Below are 24,098 nucleotides of genomic sequence, written 5' to 3'. Positions count from 1 at the left end.
AATTTGCTAACAGCAAATCGGACAGTTTCAGAACGGGGTTGCGCTAACAAAATCATAGAAAATATCTTCCTTACCAAAAAAGAGCTAGCGAAAAGCGCATTTGCACCTATGTTATGAAAAAATCTGTGCCTTGTATGCAATATCAGAATATAATATAATGTCTTTGCAGTTGTGTTTCGCCGAAACAGCTGGGTGTGCTATGTTCTCACAGTGGTCAACATTTCCCTTTCGTCCTGCATGTCACACAAAGGCGGCGACACGTAAATTTTGAAATCTCTGAAATGCATTTTGAGAGGCAAATGTTTGCAGAGGGGCGCAGCCGCCACTGTCATGTCTCAGACTAGTATTACTAGTCTGAGGTCATGTGTACTGCTCTTCAGAGGGCATATGTCTTGGTACGGAGTAAAAATAATCCCACAACCAATTTACACTGCCAATTATAATCTTTTGTTCAAACCCAAACCAATGATTGTAAATACATCTTGTCATACCAATGACAACGCTGTGGCAAATAACTCAAAATGACTGTTTCTACTATCGGATCGGATGATCACATCCGAAAGGTATACGAAACTGTCTTTAGTCTTTACTTTAAACGCGTGATAACATCCATCGTATAAATAATGTTACAATTTATGAATAAATAATCCATATCACAAACTGCCTTTAACATCTACCCTTTGAAAGACTGATAAACTGAACTTATTTGGGGGGATTAATTTATCATTTTTTTTTAATTCCTATATACTCCTATATATAATCCGTGTACACATTCTTTCATTAATTCATAACGTTGAAGTACAATTTTACAATTAATATTTTCCAATTAATAGCGAGATGTGTGTTTATGTTATCTAGGACAAAACTGGACTGTTGCTAGAAAGAGGAAACAGACGTACCAAAGAATTAGTGAATAAAACACAAAGCATTCATTGGAACATGTGGCCCGCTTGACTATAATATTAAAGGACCGTGGTCGGTGTTTGATTTCTATATAAGCAAACGATGTATTTTACACGTCACATGGGACCCATATCGAGCGCGGCGTGTCAATAGGATATGTAATAGTTCCACACTAAAACACGCTAATAGGTCACATGATCCCTAAACGTTACACATCCTGGAGTGGCGGCGGAACGGGGGGGTCCCCTCCGTCGGGGAATGATGGCGGAGGAAGACCCCACCTCCACCCCAATCAGGCGGAAACTCTTGTATGTCAGCAAAATATGCCTCTAATAAAATTACAGGAAATAGCGTTTCTGAGGGTCTGAATTTCACGCCGCCGCCTTAAATCTGGTACTTTCATGTATAGGTACGGACACGCGCAATAAACCGGTCATATTTATGATAAACACTAAGTGATGTCTCCAATATAATTTTATGGATATAGATTTAGATTCTTGATAAATCTGATTTGTCACTGTCTAAATCCCATGAATCACTCATATTTGAGTACACTACGACTCAGTGGGCCTTGTAAATTACATAATGCACTGATACAGGACATGGTGTACTACATTAAGCGTATAATATAATTATCCAGTGTTTTGGTGATCTAGGCGCCTGATATAATCGCCATGACTACCCCGGTACCTCAAATTTTGGTGTTTTCATTTCCTATTTGTAATTTGGTTTGCTTTTGTATTTGAAATACAATAAAGGATTATCAATTCTAAATCTTGGGACTACTAGAAAACGTTTTCTTCTAATATTTTATCTACATCGACCTTTTACATTATGTGGCCATTACAACATTTTCTTTTCATCTCTGCCCTTGCCGTTTTTTTTTTATTCTGAATCCTCCAGCCCACAGTTTTTTGACGGGACACTCCTTAGTCTAAATGCACGCGGCAGCTTGCACGGCGTGACTTTGGAACGGCGTTGCAGTACCAGTTAGGGGCACACAGTCGTAGTTGTTGATAGATACTTGAGTTCATTTGGCTATGCAAACGTCTTCGAATACATACACTTCGATATCATTAATTCTCACAATGCTTTCACAGGTGCATGGCTGTACTATGATTTGACAGTGAGTAATGACAATACGGTCCGACACCACTCCTTTATGTGCTGTGACATGCTCTCCCGAATTCACTGAGTGTATCCATCCTATCCTACTACTACCACTTCAATATACACAACAAATGCACTACTGGGAGCCTATAAGCCGTCATTACGTCACTGATCCGAGCGCTGGGGGCTGCAAAGTTGCTGTGGTCGATGCCATGATTACACGTGTTTTGAATACAGAAATGTTTTCAACACAAATATATGAGAAAATAAAAAAAAAACTGATAGGACACACGAGATGACACTTTAAAATAGAAATAAAAGGCCATCCCAGCCATATTCATCAACTGTATTTTGAACATCTATTTTTCAACCCACGGTGAGCTTATTGAGTAGGATATATCATAATTTGCACTCAAACAAGTATTTTAAGTATGCATAATATTAACCCCCTTTGTCGGAAGAACTTGGATTCTGTCCCGTAATCTGGAACAGAAATATTGCAAGATAGTTACATTTATTTTAAACTACGCATTTAACCCAACACACTTGTTGTAATAGTGACGCAACGTGCTAACAGGTAGTTTGACAATTTATGTGTCTACAGCTCATCGATTTAAATGCGGTAAATATTTTCAGAGCACCTGCTGGGGATTTTGTTCACTGTAATGCATTATGTTATATCGACAAAAACTCGTGTCCCGTCGTGTTCTATGGTGTAAACAGACACTCTCCTTTGAGACGATTAATCAATGATCTTCGACCTTTGTTGAGTGTCGGGATACCAATCTATCACCATTTCACTCACTCATATTCATAATGCATAAACAATATATATAGATAAATCATTTTGGTGTCCTTCATGAGACTGCAGTGAACTTTCAAGGACTTACTTTCTGAACTTTCCCCTGCATTTTGATCAAAAATATAAGTTTTATTTCAAATAATTCACCTCATCGGGCATATATATTGAAGTAGAATTTTACGTTTTCTGTGCCACTCATTCATGATTATACTTGCCTCAACTATTGTGTAGTACACTGTAAATGCATATAATTATAAATTCAGTGTTCATGATACCTTACTACGGATTGAGTTCTCGGTATAGCATGATAGACATGCCATACATAGATACTACATACAGCACCATTATTTTAAAACTATATGTTATATTAAAGCGCGGTGGTCGTCGCGCAGCGCGTGTTCGAAATTCATGTAAATAAACAATGTATTTTACACGCGTTGTATACGTCGCTATGAGTCCCATATCAAACAGGACGCGGCACGACGACTACCGCCCTGTAATACGTGGATTGCATGCAATGAATGTTTACGACACTTCGTGACAAGACGTTGTACGGGTGCTGAGATATGTCAATCTCATGACGGCACGCACTCAGCTATGTCGCCTAGTACTAACTTGAATTATATACAATAATTTTGAAGCAGCAATAACTGTGATTTGATTAAATATAATGACATAAAGATGACCTAATTTTACCGAAAAATTGTTTTAGACGTAATTGCATGTGTAAAGTAACCCTACACAAGACTAATATCGCGTGAAATGCGATTTGAAAACTAAGGGTCGTGTAGTCGCCATTTCATTGAATCGGTCACGTGTGATGCACCAATGGCGGCGGCACGGGGAATGGGGGGGGGGGTGGGTGGGCAGAGGAGTGGTCACCCTCGAAAAAATGTTGGAGGCGACGCCCATCCAAAATCAGTCTGAAACCCTTTGTGTCAGCAAATGTTGCCCCTCAAAATGCAGGAAATAGTATTTCAGAGGGTCTATATTTCAATTTTACGAGGGAGCATGCCCCCGGGCCACCTAGTAAGGTCGCGTCTTCGGCGCAAGGTTGGTGAGCATACCCCCCCCCTCCATGAACAATTTCGTGCCGCCGCCTTTGGATGCACGATACACACTATTATGGGAAATAACACATAACATTTCTAGTGAGCGGCCGTTAGAAAGAGAGTTTTAGCCTCTCAGGATGACGGCGTATTTGGTATGCCTAGACTTGTACTACCTTAATCCCGAGGATGCGCTCGACAAAAACTAGGTTTCAAAATACTATTATGGGAAATAACACATAGCATTTTTAGTGAGCGGCCGTTAGAAAGAGAGTTTCAGCCTCTCAGGATGACGGCGTATTTGGTATGCCTAGACTTGTACTACCTTAATCCCGAGGATGCGCTCGACAAAAACTAGGTTTCAAAATACTATTATGGGAAATAACACATAGCATTTTTAGTGAGCGGCCGTTAGAAAGAGAGTTTCAGCCTCTCAGGATGACGGCGTATTTGGTATGCCTAGACTTGTACTACCTTAATCCCGAGGATGCGCTCGACAAAAACTAGGTTTCAAAATACTATTATGGGAAATAACACATAGCATTTTTAGTGAGCGGCCGTTAGAAAGAGAGTTTCAGCCTCTCAGGATGACGGCGTATTTGGTATGCCTAGACTTGTACTACCTTAATCCCGAGGATGCGCTCGACAAAAACTAGGTTTCAAAATACTATTATGGGAAATAACACATAGCATTTTTAGTGAGCGGCCGTTAGAAAGAGAGTTTTAGCTTCTCAGGATGACGGCGTATTTGGTATGCCTAGACTTGTACTACCTTAATCCCGAGGATGCGCTCGACAAAAACTAGGTTTCAAAATACTATTATGGGAAATAACACATAGCATTTTTAGTGAGCGGCCGTTAGAAAGAGAGTTTCAGCCTCTCAGGATGACGGCGTATTTGGTATGCCTAGACTTGTACTACCTTAATCCCGAGGATGCGCTCGACAAAAACTAGGTTTCAAAATACTATTATGGGAAATAACACATAGCATTTTTAGTGAGCGGCCGTTAGAAAGAGAGTTTTAGCTTCTCAGGATGACGGCGTATTTGGTATACCTAGACTTGTACTACCTTAATCCCGAGGATGCGCTCGACAAAAACTAGGTTTCAAAATACTATTATGGGAAATAACACATAGCATTTTTAGTGAGCGGCCGTTAGAAAGAGAGTTTCAGCCTCTCAGGATGACGGCGTATTTGGTATGCCTAGACTTGTACTACCTTAATCCCGAGGATGCGCTCGACAAAAACTAGGTTTCAAAATACTATTATGGGAAATAACACATAGCATTTTTAGTGAGCGGCCGTTAGAAAGAGAGTTTCAGCCTCTCAGGATGACGGCGTATTTGGTATGCCTAGACTTGTACTACCTTAATCCCGAGGATGCGCTCGACAAAAACTAGGTTTCAAAATACTATTATGGGAAATAACACATAGCATTTTTAGTGAGCGGCCGTTAGAAAGAGAGTTTTAGCCTCTCAGGATGACGGCGTATTTGGTATACCTAGACTTGTACTACCTTAATCCCGAGGATGCGCTCGACAAAAACTAGGTTTCAAAAGATGGCGCCCTCTGGATAACCTGGACACAATGTACAACGACGGTATATAGCGCATATATTATTAAAATAGAAATCCGAACAAAAAGACCCATCGACAGCTAAATTTGGATTCTCGATAAACTAGGCTGCCATGATAATATTATCGCTTTCGGCGATTTGCGGCCACGGGTGACACTGTACGAGGGTAGTTACGTGGACGAAGGTTGGCGTCTTGTCAGTGGAGAAGGCAAGGCAGAAATATTGGCTATTCCAGTTGAACACCCCTATGTAAAAATGGTATATGCTATACTACCTCTTGAATAACTCTCCAACCTCCAGCTTTCTTCTCTTCACCTGCGTCACGGCTACTAAAAAGCGTGCCTGCGTGCAACAATCAATCCCCCCAGTCACTCCTCCTTCCATTTTGATCCATCATCAAAGAACCATGGCTTTCAAAATCAAAAATATTGAGAATTTTATACTAGCCGTCGATACACGAGCAGACAAAGACGCCGACACCAACGTCACATAAATCAAATGCAACAAAGACCGGGACTTCTTCATCCTTAGGGTTAAAGGTGTCAAGCGTAACATCGTCGAGCAGAAATTCAAGCCGGGCGTGCCATTTACCGAGAGCTTCGCGTTAATCGGAAAGAAGAGACAGGCAGTGGCTACCATGGAAGGTAACAGGGGCTTGTCCCCCAGTATAGGACACTCCGCCCTGAGGACACTCCTCGGCCCCGATGGCGCTAAAGATTATCTGAATTTTAGGCAGTGTTACATATTAAACTTTTAAAAACTCAAACAAACTGAATACATTATATTGTCGACATGATCGCAGCCACGATCAAATCACGTAAATATTAACCATTTTCTTGGTTGGGCACGTTTCTAGGATTTTCTCTGTACGTCAGTGACCATCACATCCACTGACCACGATAGAACGGCAAAGACCATCTTAGCTCAGTATCAAGCAAATATAAATGGGAAATATGCAGCTGGAGGCCCTTGAAAGGATTAAACTGTCCCCTTTTCCAACTGCCTTGTTGTGCAATTAGGGCGATATCGTCACAACAATGTTGTTCTGTTACGGGTCTCGAATCAACTTGGAGACTCCTCCAGTAAAACGAGTAGAAATACACACAGATCCACAGAATTCTGAACGCTTAACACTGGCGGTGTCATTTTTAAAATAAACACGACGATGTGTTAGCTATGATTACAATAGATTTTTCTTATAATATTGTTTTAATTCAGTCATATTTTCATTCTAGTTTATATTGTTCGACACTCAATATTCAATATCCTATGCCCCCCGATGACACACGCTAGCGCTACTATGACGGCAAAATAAATATGAATTATGATATATTGATGTCAACGTGACAGCCACGTATTTGCATGACCAGACTATTGGTTATGTTTTACTACGACAATAAAGCACTATGTGTTTGCCCTGTGACGCCGAGTACAAGTTAAATATATGACTCGTTTGGTAATTCGAACTTTGAACTACTATAGACTTTTTGCCCTGACGCTGGCGTTCATGAGTTGGCAGCCTTGTCAAAATCAAGCATTCAGGCCCGATGACTTTAATGCTTCTGTCTCATCTCTATCACAGACCCTTGTATGGTGATTGTTTTATCAACATTCGGGTGGTCTGTAATCATTTAAATTAAGACTTCCTGTGTTTCATGCATAGTTACAACAATAAATACAATATATTCAGAATATGAAGTTGGTCTCATATAATCACATCATGTCACAATAAGTGTCAACATGAAATAAAATTGCTAATTACATACAGATTAAACACTGTCACTGCTTACTGCAAATGTATTACACTCGTTTCCAGTCCCTCGCCGCCACGCTATCCTGTGATCTGCTCTATTTTGTGCGGCGACCAGTAAACTTGCTTGGTCCGCGTTACGTTTCGCACAATACCGTTGGGGGCATCATAACAAACTGGAATACGGCAACCGGTAAGTACGACTGGGAATCAAGCAAACCTACAAACGTATGACATCGAGTACGACTGTCACTGTTTACAGCCAGGCTTTGGAGAAAGCTCACTTATCGTCACTACGAGCCATCATTTTTTGCAGTAATGGAACGGGAGATCGATGCGATACCACAGAAGGGTTTCTAACCAAAGTGTACGCGACGAACCAACGGTTTCGAGCGACTTTGCAACTGCGATAGGCCTGTACCAAACTTTCAATTTCCAGATCTGCAAAGGAGGGAAAGAAACAATAGTAAAACACTATCGAACATCATAAATACGGGGTGGTAAAGAGGAGCAGGGGTGTATCAATTTACGTTTAAGCTCACCAGCTTCTGTCACCATCGTATTCTTGTTGCGGCGACTCGAAAAAAGTTTCGATACACGTTTGTCGTCATTGTTACTGTCATCCCGATTCACTGGCAGGTTGGACGTCAGTACCGGAGTTTGCGTCAATAGTATATCGCAAAATGTCACTAGCACCGGATGCATGTGAGTTTCTTCGACCTTCAGAAAACCCATGTAAGCCGTAAAACCTACAAGAAAAACATGATTAACATTCACGAGCATGCGCATTGATTTTTATCAAAATAATAACTCACAAGCGTATTAGAGAAATTCACTGCTGTCTCGCCAGTTGAACGAATATTTAGCGATGTGCTACAACCAATACAACATTTTAAGTTCAGAATATACCATAATATCTCGAAAAAACCGCTGATGACAATGGATTTTATATAAACAACAAAATATACTGATCGCATAGCCTAATGTTTTTTTCCAATTGAGTAGGCACTCTTTCCGAAAGATTTTATAGTTATAACAACTGCTTTTTCGTTTTACACTGTCAAATCTAAATGAGCTACGGCAAGCCTAAATGAGTCTCGATTGTATACAGCGCCACCAGTGGCTGTTCCCCGCTACTTCCGAGAAAATGCACCCTCTAGCGACGCCGCTGTGGTGTGGGTGGCAACATATTAGAATCTGGTGTGGAGATCTGGTGTGCAAATTAATGGAAAAGAATACAGCCATGAAGTTGATATTACTGACAAATAACTTCCAAGATAGCTTATTTATTTATATATATAGGTATATTTGAAGTATTTTCGGCAACGATAGTTGAAATCCCTTTGAGTAACTTGCCCGAAAATCAAACTTCGCGAGTTATACTGATTGGAAGCTGACATATTGTTTTGTGTATTAACTAAGCTATTTATTGTCTTCACTTCAATCAATCCCGTCCGTTGCATTTTGGTGGTATACTGCTTCGGATGCACGCTAAAGACAACTAACCTATGAAGTACGTAAAGTTCAATGTTCCAAATTTGCTCGCACGCGTTAGTAACGCGAGTAAAATAGTCGTCCTATAAACTCGAAAGACAGGGACCTAATGGCTATATAGAAAACAACTCAAGAGTCTGGCGTGCATCTCAGACTAATCTTAAAGTTGTGTTGCCGGCAAAATTTATTTTGAAGCATTTGACAAGTTAAGTAATATGTGTAAAATGCTATAAACCTAACATCTATGGTATTCGCAATATATCCACCTAGATAAAAAAAATAAAAGCGCCTTTTTTAATTCGAGTTAGTCAAATAATGTACCTGAATCTATATGATAAACGGATCTATTTTTAAAAAATACGACTGTTTCATTGAATACACTCTTGCGCGTTCACTTCAAACTCAACCACGTTCGGGAAACTGTACTGATTGATCTACTGCTATTTTTAGGTGACAAGAACAGTACACGTACAACTATATCGCTACCCACAAAGAATGTTTATTTGAAAAATATACATAGTTACCTGTGTCAAAAGTTTCAAACCCTTTCATTAGTAAACATCTATCGGTTCGTCCCAAAAACAGTACGCCAAAAATCATAGATTTAAGAATACGGAATAAACACGAAAACAGCCCAAGTATAACATTGAAGAAAAAAAGGAGGTAGTTGACAATGTGAAACAGTCTCCTGTAATGAAAAAAAAAAGTTGAATTAACTGTAGATAATTGTTTGAAGAAAAAAAATGAGAAATTGCATAACACATAACAATACATAATGTACACATTTCATGAAAATATAAATTACGTTATAAAACAACTTGAAATGTCGAAGACCGAACATCAGAGGTTTTTTTTCATATCAGCTTCGTTCGATTTTGCTGATCAGAAAATGGATTAATATTTTCTTCAGGAACTCTTTTGTCATGTAACAATGACCAAACCCCAACTTATAACAGTCAGACCAATTATAGAGCAGCTTGTTTGTTGAATTTGTTTTCAACCTATCAACTTCTGCCTCGACTCAACTGTGAGTATGTGGCAACGCTGAATAACACTTCCACTGAATTCCAGCATTAGTAGACTGAGTCCGTCTTTGTTTTAGAGTTTCAGAAGCCACCGCAATTCTAGACAACTTGGGCTCACAGTACTACTGTCGTATCTCAAATACCGATAAAAAGGACTTACATGCTACGTATCCACACCAAATGCGGTGCCAAATGTGCCTTACCTGTTATTCAAACCGAGAACATTGCCGTATTCAAGAAGAAAAATATATTTTGTGACAAGAATCTGATAGATGTAAAGAAACACAGCAAACACGGCGGAAAACCTGAAATAAAAATAATCGAATTTTGAATAAAGCAGTAAATCCAGTGGGGCCATAATACAATGTGTATTTACATGGAAGATATGCTTTTGGGAGAAAGTAAGTGATGTATTTATTTAAGTGTATGTACGTATGCTATAATATAACTTTATTTAGTTTTTAGGAAGTTAAAGTTGATCAATATAGTTTCATCAGATTTTTTCTGATACTTTGTGAGAGAGTACCTCGACTCTTTTCAATTATACAAAAGCTATAATTTTACTCCTGTGATGCATCATCTATAAGTTATAATCGACATCTATAATGTCAACATCAATTTGTGTTTTAACTCCCTCCTTTTTCACATACATGTCAGACAAACCAGACAATTGTCATGCTCCAAGCCACAGTCCCTCTATCAATTGGCGTAAGGTGTCAACGATTTATTTGCCCGTTACGAGGCCCGAGGGTTAGTACAATAGAATACTAAGCGTTTCCAGACCGGTGATAGAGGGACTGTGTCCAAGCATTAGTGATTTTGCAACTTAAATAACGTTTACATGTGAATTTTAAATTTGTCTTCAATCACAGTTTAAGAATATAATCGTCCGAACTCACAAACTATTGCTGTATATACATACATCATGGAACACGAATTAATTATCATACCAGTATTCTGCTACCAGGGTGAGAAGTAAAGAGCTCCTGTCATCCTGAATAGCTAGGATTATCATGTAAACTACAGCGAATAATATGACCCATAGTATCAGCTGTGTGATGATGTACCCTAAAAAGAATAAAACTTCGAACGGTTGTACAATGTACCAGATATGCATAAGTATACAACTGATGGATACTCACGTGTTCAGTATAGTTATATCCTGATATTTAGTGATCTGAACTTACCATCTCAGATAATTTATTTAGGTTTGTTGGGGTCTTGGGACTCCGATGTGAAATAATTTGATAAAAATCTGCGCGACTCACGTAAAATAATCAAGGCGGACGAGTCGTCCCGTTATAATGTGTTAATTGTATACTCGTATGCATCAACAACACTTAATTTATTGTTACTTACCCCAGAGCACATAAGCTATTTGATATCCGGAATACTTAAGACTGGAAACCTGCGATGGTCAATAATGTTAAAAAAGAAATAAGGAATGACAAAACTGATATTGATCACACCAATGGTGATAATCTGAGCGATATAGAGCTAGCTATCAGTGCGATATAAAAACCTATTGTATCAGTGCGATATAAAAACCTATTTTATCAGTTCGATATAAAAACCTATTGTATTAATGCGAAATAACAACCTATTGTATCAATGGGAAATAAAACCTATTGTATCAGTGCGATATAAAAACCTATTGTATCAGTGCGATATAAAAACCTATTGTATCAGTTCGATATAAAAACCTATTTTATCAGTTCGATATAAAAATCTATTGTATTAATGCGAAATAACAACCTATTGTATCAATGGGAAATAAAACCTATTGTATCAGTGCGATATAAAAACCTATTTTATCAGTTCGATATAACAACCTATTGTATCAATGCGAAATAACAACCTATTGTATCAGTGCAAAAATAAAAACCTATTGTATCAGTGCGATATAAAAACCTATTGTATCAGTGCGATATAAAAACCTATTGTATCAGTGCGATATAAAAACCTATTGTATCAGTGCGAAATAAAAACCTATTGTATCAGTGCGATATAAAAACCTATTGTATCAGTGCGATATAAAAACCTATTGTATCAGTGCGATATAAAAACCTATTGTATCAGTGCGATATAAAAACCTATTGTATCAGTGCGATATAAAAACCTATTGTATCAATGCGATATAAAAACCTATTGTATCAGTGCGAAATAAAAACCTATTGTATCAGTGCGAAATAAAAACCCACTGTATCAGCGCGAAATAAAAACATAGTGTGCCATAACGATATAAACAAAATACTATTTCCCCGCGATTTAAAAACATACGATGTCACTACGATATACACTGTTAATAAAACCTACTGTCACTTCGATAAAAAACAACCGTGTCACAACAAAATAAAATCCCACTTTCACTGTGTTATATAAACCTGCTGTGTAACATCTGTATACAACCTATTGCGTCACATCAATATCATGAGAACCTTCTTTGTCACTAAGATTTAAAAATCTACTTTGCCACCACGATATGAAAAAATTAACAATATATATCTACGATACTATATGTTCCTGTAGCAGAACGCCATCAGTCAGTTACTCATGAAGTTACATTTTTATAACTCACCAGAAGGTTCACATTGGACTGTAAGTTAGGGGGCCAAAAAGACTTATCTCCTCGATACATTTGCAACATATATCTCCTATTAAAACAATGAACAATAGCAATGATGGAGATACATATATATTCATAAAAAAATACACTAGAGTAGACTAGGAAACTGAGCAAAGTAAAGTAAATAAAACTTACCAAAGCAAACAACAATTAAAACAAAGCAAAACAAAGCAAAATATGACAATATTTCTGTCATAAATATTCTAAGGCTAAGTCCAGTAGATCAAAATTACTACCTGTAAACTGGAACCATATGTATCAAATATGCGTAATAGATGACTACTGTGACATACGCTGACCACATAAATGTATCTAAAAATCAAACATAAATGTTATTTAACAAATTAATAAACAGAACCGAATATATAAATGATCTGATTCCATTTCAACTCAATCATACTATCCAATTCAACAAGTTGTGTTTTGTTTTTGAATCTTAACTTACGGTAAATGGTACACGTTATCTCCCTGGCATCTTCGTACAGATCTGACTTATTTATAGAAGCAAAAAACTCTTCTCCTTCGCCCCCTTCGGAAAAGAACTCGTAACATCCATACTCAAGGGAAGTACCAACTGCCGCATACTGGATGAAACTCACCTAAGATTGAGTAAGCATTAAGAGAGGCTTTTACATCCAGGAGGAGAAGGAAGAGAATGGGTATGATTATGATAAGAAAAAGGAGAAAGACGAGGAAGATGAGGCGGGGGTAGAGAGGAAAAGGTAGAATGTGGATGAAGAGAGATAAGATCTCTGCATTGTTGTAATACAAGAGTACATTTGAACTCAACTAACCTGAAACAGTACAATTGCACAGACCACTAGTGTGCTTATCAATTTCCTCGAATATTTAAAACCTGAAAAAAATATGAAATTACAACTCAATATACAGTTTAATGTCATAGTATTCATGTTCAAGCTAAGTTCAACAAGCGACATGTATACACATGCAACGACGAAGCATGTGCACCATCTTTAGTTACTGTGCTACAGGTCGCCGGTAACAGCGGCATGTCCACAACATATTCAATCACACGATGGACACTGTGACTGGGGCACAATACGTACCAGGCACATTCTTATATAATATATTTCTAATCTTCATGCGAATCGTCTCTTTCTTAGGTCTATAAATGATAACACGAGAATATATGTATTTAAAATCTGCAAATAATACGCAGCAATATGTAGACAACTGCCGACAAACTTTCACATATTTTTCATTACTAAATGTACGAAGCAAAAACAAATGATCCTGTGTATTTGTTCAATGTATATATATCTACATCAAAGCACCATGTATTATTCTAAACTCTGCGACTGGCATCGTGACAGACGGTTTGTGCTTAACATGTCTTAAATTAAACATGGAATTTGTATATATACAATATCATTAGCATAACAATATAACCAGAATCATGTACTCACTTTTCTGGTGGAGGGCGGAGTAAATTCTTGACATATAGATAATCATGGTGTCGTTTTTTGAGTTTGGCAGGCCTATGTTTGCCTTTCCAGTCAATCTGAAAAAAACATACATGTTCTCTTATCGGTTAATGTGGTACATACGATATTATCTTATACTAACACAATATTTAGGGGAGTTAATTGCCATGAACTTATGTTTGAGAGGTCGGGGGGAATAATATTCTTAACTGTAATCAAAAGGAATGTTTGCCCATTTTCCACTTAGTACGACATCTAATTTGTGACCTGCACTGAACGTTGTTGCTAGAGACAATTTCGGAACTGTTACATCATTACAAAGTATTTCATCTCGTTTTCTGCTCTTCCACTGTGTCCGATTAGGAGTATGGGAATTTAAAGTATCAACCGTTTCTATAGTAAACACAGAATTATCTACGGTGCATCAATTTTACTTGGCACCGCTCACCAAACCCGTATTCGTTCCATATACGACATGTATTATTGCATAAATGCAACACGGTATATATTATGTAAGTCTACTACTCACCCTGTTATACTCTACATAAATACTGTGAATAAATCCAAAAAAATAACGCAGATTCAACAGAAAGTAACAGACCAATATTGGCAGCATGAGAAAATATACAACGGTTCTAATCTATTAAAAATAAAATGTAAAAATAAATAAGAATGAACTTATAATACATATTATACCGCTATGAGGGGGAAATTCTTCTCCTCTGGGTTTTCCACACGTGCCAGGGGAGAATCTCGTCGGGTCTCTATATCTCGTCTGCTTGAGATACGGGATCACTTAAACCTTACTGTCAAATAAGACACACACAACGAAATACGTATCAACTCTCGTCTTTAGTCGGTCAGTCGAGTACTCTATAAGACACAGCGCCCTGGGGAAAAGTCCCCAAGACTATCGCAAGACTGACCCAAGACTGCCTCAAGACTCGTCTGTCCTGGTGTTCTCGCCAAGACCAACTAAAAGCTCTCTTTATTCACTTTCAAAACCTTAACCAATTACAAAGCAGTTTAAAAGACTCTCAGGCGTGGCTTTAACACATTCGACCTGCACACAGCCAATCACACTAAGTACTGGACACGTCATATCTTTTGATTAATCGTTCACTATATTAATAACTGCGAATACCAACTGTCAGAAATAGCGGTACGGATGGCAACGGTTATATCGTAATTAGTTTCAAATCACTGAGTCGAGTTCCGTCCAGAACCTTGCATGAGCCTAAACGATGACAGACATAACACAGCCATTCACTAGTAATACGCGAAAACAAATTCATGACACCGCACTGCTCATCAGCCAATCAGATTTCCACATCACGAGTCATTTAATCATGCATTGACTATTTTAGCAGTGACAAACGTATACAAGCTTTTGTATATGGGCAGACGTGGTACAAATTTTAGAAATGGCCGAAACGATTTGATTCACTCAATTTGGGGAAGGGGTATCAATGTAGTCTTAGGGGGTCCTAAATTTTGTGTAGACTGGGCCTAGGGTCAATGTTGCCCAGATTCTGCAATCATTGGTCCTGTAGGCCTTCCCATTCGTGCTTTTGGTTACCATATTCAGGAAGTGTATTAATACTGGTTCTCAATTTCCTGTTTCCTTATCTGACTGTTCCTCTGTCCGGGTACAACCTGTTGCTTCCAAACAAAATGCTGACTTCTCAATGATCATTGTTTGTTTTTTTAATTTGAAATTTATCCTGCTTGGTGGCATCCATTGACTTAACCACTGTACTTTACCCTCAGTGGTTTTTCAGTCGAGATAATTCCAACTGTGATGAGACTAAATTACCTACTTTATGACTAAGGATCCCGACCTCCAAAATTCTTAGTCACCAGTCACCAGGCAGACTGTCACCCCCTTGACAAATAACCTCGATTTACTACCCAGTATTGTTTCTTGTACTTAATTTGTAAACCCAGCATACATGTAAACCCTGTCAAAGTGATAACACACAGTACCTCTACTTGTCAGCACAGTTTAGGGATATGATTGGCAAACCAACAGGGAATAATTTCGATGCCGTGATAATGACCTTGCAAATGCAGGAGCTGATACGAAGTTGTTCACAGAATGGGAAGTTAATATTATACAAATATTGACCCTGGCCAAGGTCGATATACAGATTCCACGACCCGAATAGAGTATTTTTGAAAAAGACCAAGCTTTATTTGTGTCAACACATGTGTATATCGACCATGGTTGAGGTTGATATTTGTATCATTATAACGTATAATAACAGTTTAATAGTCTTTTCTAGGCAACGGGCCCATATGACTAATATTAATATTTACACTACATGATCTCTCTTGCCCCAGTTTCCAACAGCATCAGCAATTTTCTTTAATCACCTGTCACGGTAGCTGTTCCTTCGCACTGCTTGTGATTCATATGTATTTATATTCTATATTCCCTTACTGTTTGTTATATTTGGGATTTCGGAAGGTATAAACAAGCTACAAGCGACAGACTTATATTCCAGAAAGTTGGTTGCACTGAGCCATTGTGGCCTAAATAAAACGCAATACAGCAACACGTTGCCAGTCAAATGAACTATATAATCCAACATTTTCATAAAATTAGCTTGATGAAGAAATAGCAAAGTAAAACGTTGTTATAACAATCCTGAAATGCGGTGCGTAGTTTCAGTGCCAGCCTCGTAAACAGCACAATGGCTACAAACCTATATAGTCACGTTGTTTAGGGAATTGGGGGCGACGTACTGTTCATTATCAGTATATGGGACATTACAGGGGGAATATGTACAATAATGACCGAGATGCAGTAATTAGTGGTTATAAATCGCAAATTTTGTTATAAACAAATTTTTTAAAGCGTTTTTTCAAAATCAATATACTTACAAATATCACAATATCTTGTGATAATGTAAAACTATGACGTCATAATAACCTTTAATTTTTGGCTTGTTTCTGATGGTACTGATTCACAACACGCAATAATGGGTAGTGTGGAGTCCTAAATTTCAATTATAATATTCTGGACTCTCGAAAAAATGAATATACATGTACGTGCAGTTGTAGTTTGCAAATCGACAGCGTTGTAAGCGTGTCGTAAACGCTCCTATTTCAGTCACATAGAGGATGTTCATGAGCCAACGACATGTGAAAACACACTGATAGGAAATGTTCGAGATGAAAATAACCAGAATTCCTTAACGTGAACTAAGCATGGTTCGAACAAAATTGGAGAAACATTGGACATGGTCGAGTTTGTACATTTACCTCAAGCATTGGCAGACATCGTCTGATAAAAAGACTGCACGTGGTACAAATCAACCAATGAGGACGCATCGTTTCAATGGCGGACGGCGCACGGTATTATAATCAATGGTAATCTCACGGTTACAAGTTAGTATTCATAAAGAACATAACTCTGCCCAAGCAAGAAACGGGAAAGCATTGATTTTGGGATCTATCAAGACGTCTGAGCAAGCACAGAAGCTGATATAACGATATTCTATTCCATTCCATTCTATTCTATTCTATTCTATTCTATTCTATTCTATTCTATTCTATTCTATTCTATACTATTCTGCTCTATAATCATATGCTTACAAACTAACCGTATCTGAGCTCGCAGGACATTCAGCAAAACTGTATGTGTAGAAATATGTCCTGAAAAGAAAAAAAGGTCGATTGAATATTTGAAAACAAGTGTATATATATTGGCATTATGCCAGAAATCATAATTTGAGTATCGAATAGGTACTTACCAGTAAGAATTGTACATCAGGCCCAACAAATTGCCTATAAGATTGGCTGGTGTCGAGATACACATAAAGAATGGGGCAAATGCATACCCCACCACGGCAACATTTAACAAAGTCGCACACGAGGACAAGGCCCCTGATGTAGATAATTAAACAAAAATCATATCATATCATATCATACCATATCATATCATATATTGTCTTTGCATGATATTCCATCAACACTGTTAATATTTGTCGGTATGTTGATGTCTGCAAATTCGCCTTGAATCCTTGCTTGACCAATCAATCCAACTGAAGTCAAAAGCTATAGTAATAGTAAAGCTATAGTAATATCACGAATTCCAAAGTTCGACATTTTTGAAACACTTATGTGGTATATATTTATCGGGGATATTGACATGAGTGCCCAAATTGAGATTATAATATTCCATAAGTGATGTAGTAATGATTGAATACGAGTATACAGTAAGTATGTGTACCTTTGACAGCTCTGGGAATATCGATACAATCAGGGTCCAATTTGATGTAATAGTTGCCGGAAAACAGGTCCATTATACAAGAACTAGTAATTCCAAAACAACAAGCGTACGACCACCGATCTGTGAATCCATCTACTAAGTTTACTGGACTGAAAAGATAAACATAAACTCTACGAAAAACTGTTGCTTTCCATTTTCCACTAAAGTTATGCTTTTACAATTATGGAATACTCCCGTGGTTCTATGTCTGTTTAGTATAATAACTATACGCCCTCTGTTCGATTAATATTATCAGAGAGTACGTTCATCGCACGTAGACTATTCCCCTTGTGTGTTCGAATCACATTCTTTTGACATGAATTTAAATGGTTCTTTAAAACTATAACATCAGAAATATCGTATTTTCATATCTCAACTACTGGTTGTTATCTCACTACATTATTTGACGAATTGAACGTTGTAAAATATTGATAATTAATTAGTAAATCGTAGTAGACTAGACTAGACTACACTACACTACACTACATAACACTACACTACATCGTCGCATACATAACTGTCAGTGAATGTACATGTAGCTGGATTATTAAATGAAATTCAATTTTGTTTTTCGGATGTGATATGTACTTAAATCGAAACGAACACAAATATGCAATAATTAAAGTGTAAAATTATGAAATACTTACTACGGTATGCCAAGTTTGGTTTTGAAACAACACACTGGCTTTGAGACTCTGTCTTGAAATAAAGCAAGGATGACGATAATCAAAGTCTGTGTATAGGAAGAACACATTTTCGCTAAATATAAGCACCATAGTTCGAATGATTTTACACGCGTTGTATTCATCGTATGGGACCCATATCATTCAAACCATTCGAGTGATGAATGTGACGCTTTATATCCCAGGATTGAACATTAGGTTAGGATTGTATGTTATAATCCCGTTCACTAGTGTTTAATAAATATACATGTAGTAACAGTAAATATTGATCTTATCTGTATTTAAAGCGGGGGAGTCGTCACCTACGCATGCGTCAGGTGGCATAGCGTGTCATTGTTTACAAACAAGGGTCTACCCATGAGCTCTGGCGTTTTTAGCGTGTATTGTTATCGTCGCTCGGGATTCAATTCCCGCGCGTGCGCAGGTGACGACCCTCCCGCTTTAAGATAATGACAGAAAAATAACATTAATCATCAGTTTGTAATAAAGACAGTCTCTATAATTTATTAAACTTTAGCAATGTGCATATTTTCAAAAAGCTGAGGTGTTAGCTGAATATGACTATTCAATTTCATGTTTTTATTAACTCAAGTTAGGTAACAACTGACAAATAAATAAAATTTGTCTACGATCGATCGGAGCCGACACCGGCCGGTAAAACAGAGGCTACTTACAGCAGGCATCAAACTAAATCCCAGCCAGCTTGAAAACGTATAGCGTGGATTGTCGCATCCATACTCCCTGGAAATAAATAATATGTATAAGAGATTGACACTGTTTCTGTGAAGGGAAGGGAAGGGAAGGGGAGGGGTAGGATAACATTAACCCAATTCGGTGACTACAGTGTTGCCGACGAGAGGTGTGACATATTGATTCAATGTAGTGTCACTTCTTTCAAATGATTGCCATGGTTACCGTTGTATGCTATATATTTTATATTTATAAAGGCAATTAAATCCAAGTAGTTCATAACCATAATTCAAAACTGATGGACAATTTGACACAACTCAGTTCTCGTGGTTCAACGACTTTTAAAGTGTTCTGATAAATAGATAAACAAGTGTATTTCTTGTTGCTATGTAACAAGGTGATTGCCCATCAACGAAGATTCCTTATAACGGACGAGGAAGAGGAGTGGCAGGTGTTTTATTATTAATATCCTGTCATTTGTGTTCTTCACACGGAGAAATCAGAGCTATTATACATAAATTCTAGGTATCTCGCTACTGTGACGTTCTTATGCTCGACCTGAAGTGTGGATGTTTTTATTATTGTAATTAAGCAGGAGGGTCGTCAACTGCGCACGCGCGGGAATTGAGACACAAGCGATGATAACAACACGCGCTAAAACCGCAAAGGTTCATGGGTAGACGCCTGTTTGTAAACAATGATACGCTATGGCCATCTGACGCATGTGCATTTGACGACTCCCCCGCTTTAATTGTACAGTCGTATTGAAGCGAAGCAAGAATAACGTGGCATAACATATGAACTGTTTTGTTCTTAAATCAATTCTCAGAATTATTGTGGCAGCAATTAACTAAGTTTATCACTAATTCTGTTGTTATGTTTTGAATATGCGGATGAACCACAATTTCAATATTACCTTTCATTCTGATATCACCAATTACTAGTATTCCCCCCAAAACACAATATTTTAAATAAAGTCTGAAGACTGAAAAGTATGCAAAATTATTTGCAATCGTCAAATCTGTTTTATTAAAACCAAAGTTATCACCGAATAAGTGAGCAAGTTTGCTAAATTGCTGCCGCAATATTTCTAAAGCTTGCTGTATTATATTGACTAAAATCTCACAACCACATATAGTATAGCTAAATTTGGGAAAGGCGATACCCTGTAACATCAGCAGCGTAAATAATACTAATTTTACACTGTCTTGAAAGCAGATTCGTGACAGTTCATGTACAGAAATAATAAATCGCTGAAAAACAAAATAACCAATTACGTATTTCAAACAGTGATTTTTTTCATCTCCGGTATAAGTAACGTTATTACAGTATGATAGGTAACTGATAAATAAAATAGATGCGTTCTCGAGTTACTACGTCAGTGAGAGAACCACGGCGCCAATTCAGCAATAGGGCATGGAGTGGGTCAGTATTTGTAAGTTCGTTTGCCTCAAGTTCCATTTTATCTTTATTTAATAAATAATATTGAATTGGTCTGTCAGAGATGCCATACAATACACTTGGTTACCCCGATTGCACACATTGATATTGTCCTGCTTTATCCGTATGTGTGTGTATTTTGATTTTGACAACATGTACGCCTACAATACAACACCAACATATACAAGAGAACTGGTGATGAATATGAATCACAACTGCCTCAGCACAAAGACTGTTGTGTAATACCAGGGAATGTAAAGGGAAATGTATTGTAGTGTTACCTCTGTGTAATTTACAATATATCTGCATTAACCTCCACTATTAAGGACAATATGGGAGGAGAAGCAAGGCTGGGCAAATTTTGCGAACTAGTATTTAGTTAGAATTACCAGATATTGTGGGATATCGAAATATGGATGATAAACAACAAGTGATATTTCCAGAGATATAGTTGAAATTAAAGCAAAGAAGTGGCCTATTAACCCATGAAACATACTCACACATATCCATACATGTCTTATTGTGTGGGGCAAAGCTGTCATGTACACAATCATAACTGGAAATGGTTTCACAACAGAAAAAAGTGTTATTGCTGTAAATAATTATGAACAATAAAAACTGAAATTTAGAAAAAACTATGAACAAAAAAATGTGATTTTCTGTACAGTTTCCAGGAATTATTAACCTAACCATAACATTTATAAAAAGTACAGTGCTGAGATTCACTTCGAGTATATCAGAAATATAATCTTACAATTGTATACGAGTCGTCAAAACGTGCAGTTTGGTGACATAAGTCAAATTTTGTATAGTTCAATTATACAATAAAAAGATAGAAAAATGCAAAACTTAACTGGGAAAGAAAATTGTCACTGAGGTTGCTGTCTTATTTCAAAACACTTTTTTAGGTACCTTGTTACAGGGAGTATTAGACCACTGTTATTTAGCAAGACTATGAATTCTGTCTTTGGTGACACATTTTGGTTTTTGTCATTTCAAATAAGACATTTCTATCGGGGGTAAAACTTTTTCATGATATCATTATGTGATATTCATCTACTTGATTCTGATCACAAAGGATACATAATCTATTAACAAGGGGTATTCCGTAGTGTCTGTCAGTCTCAGTTTTCAAGTTATGGTCACTGAGGCGGAATTATTTAAATTTTCGCGCATCTCAATATTTTGCAGGGTAAAAAGGTAGGTTGCAAAAGCAAAATTGTTTTTTAATTATCTGTATGTTCTTAATGCATTTATATCTCATTTTGGTTTGATTGATTGTCGTTTTGTAATTCACATTTCCCAGTTGATATAAATGATGTTTGTATATTTTTATTAATTTGTCCTAATTGCCTTGCTGTTAGAATTTCATTGTTGTCAACCAGTTTAGACTGGTTGATGTTATTCCAAAGGGAGTCTACCATTTACTATTAATTTATTAATATTAATAAATTACTATTAAACTCGAAAACATCGTAATATTATTACTTCTACACCAGGTAACGCCAATTAAAACCAACACCGATTTAGAATTACATTGAAATTTGCTATTCCATAAAGCAGCAGTTTCCCCTCTTTTAATAATCTTCTAATAACTACCCTTGATACCCTGGAGAAGTATGTCCATTGTTTCACAACAACGACTGTCCCAAGAGATTTTCGTCTTCTCAGTTTCTCAAGATAAACGTCCCAGGGTTGTTTTGTTTACTAGAAGGAAATGTCCTTTGACAGCATTTCTTGAATTTATTTCCATTGCACAAAAAAGCAGCAAATACTGTTACTGAAGCACAGAATTAGCATGATTTTTCCCCCGGCCATTCACGCAAACTGCAAATCAAGACTTGTCGACAGCCGATGGATGATGATGGATGTATTGTGACGTATTTTGACCCCCCGGATTTTGACCTTGCATTCTTGCCACATTTACTGCCCTTTCATACCCGTTCAATTTCCTTTCATTATTTCATCCAGATTCCATGATATTTTATATTTAAAACCAACCTTTAGTTCACAGTCAATCTAGTTTTCACTTTTCTAAAATTATCTTAATGATCAAAAGACTTTTCACTCCCATCATGCAATTTCCCATAGTACTTCCGCAGACACAGCGGCGATCGCCAACATACCTACAAATAACCTCGCTCTCAGGAGCTGAGGAATCAGTCTACATCTGCGTATTCCTGGTTACCCGAAGTGTATGCGTCGCGCTTATGGTAACCAAGCAACCACAGTAACCAATATTAAAGGGCGGTAGTCGTCGTGCCGCGTCCTGTTCGATATGGGACTCATAGCGACGTATACAACGCGTGTAAAATACATTGTATATTTACATGAAATTCGAACACGCGCTGCGCGACGACCACCGTGCTTTAAACCTACCCAAACAGCCATTGGTTTAACCAGTCAAGAAACTCTTCACTGAATTCTTCTCTGTCGATATAATCGTAGCACACTTTCAGGTATTCCACAAACTCGTCAGTGACATTGTATGTATCATGCATATACTGTAGTAGTTCGTCCCCCGGCCACGAGCTATGGTCTTCTGGCAGACGACTCAGTAATATGTCTGTAACGTTCACACAGTATTCCCGCTCACAGTACGACATAGTGCCGATAACCTGTTCATAGATGAGTCACGCGGCCACTACCAAGGTGATCGATAAAGGTTGTTACAACACACCTGGGAGTATAAATAATTATTATACATCTGTCATCGTAACGCCGCGCCATACATTACAGCGTGCCGTAATTTTGCCGTATTTTAGTGGGTATTTTCATCCTACCATATTAGGAAATGCAAATTCCAAATATGGAATGATTACGCGCGTAAGCGTCCTCTAATTATAAAAACAAACATGGCTGCCATCAGGGTTTGACCGGACTTCACATATGTTATTTTAGTTATAATAGCCCGGAAATAAATTACATACATTCATTACTGTAGATTCAGCAAAAATAATGCTGCGAAATTGGACGACAAATTCACAGCATAAAAAAATATCATGTCGAGTTATCAATGAGTTGACCTGTTGAATATATACTTTTAGTAAATCATTGACAATTACATTATTTGCAGACGTCCACGCAAGGTAATTTAACGAATAAACTTTGAGAGGAGTGACATTAGCAATTGAACGCAACGTCTGTGTCGGGACGGATTGGTACCTACTACTCTTGACGTAAGCGTGAAATCTCGGTTGATTTGATTGAACACGGAACGCACGTGTG

General features: G+C 37.6%; 1 pseudogene; it reads right to left on the bottom strand.

Annotated features, from left to right (window-relative positions):
- Window positions 1-7,092: 7,092 nt before the first annotated feature.
- Window positions 7,093-23,476, bottom strand: LOC102807141 (stimulated by retinoic acid gene 6 protein-like; annotated as a pseudogene).
- Window positions 23,477-24,098: the final 622 nt, after the last annotated feature.

The sequence above is a fragment of the Saccoglossus kowalevskii genome, chromosome 13, assembly GCF_978046115.1.
Source record: "Saccoglossus kowalevskii chromosome 13, keSacKowa6.1, whole genome shotgun sequence".
NCBI lineage: Eukaryota > Metazoa > Hemichordata > Enteropneusta > Harrimaniidae > Saccoglossus > Saccoglossus kowalevskii.
The sequence above is the reverse complement of the archived record's forward strand: the minus strand, read 5'-3'. Positions and strand labels throughout refer to the sequence as shown.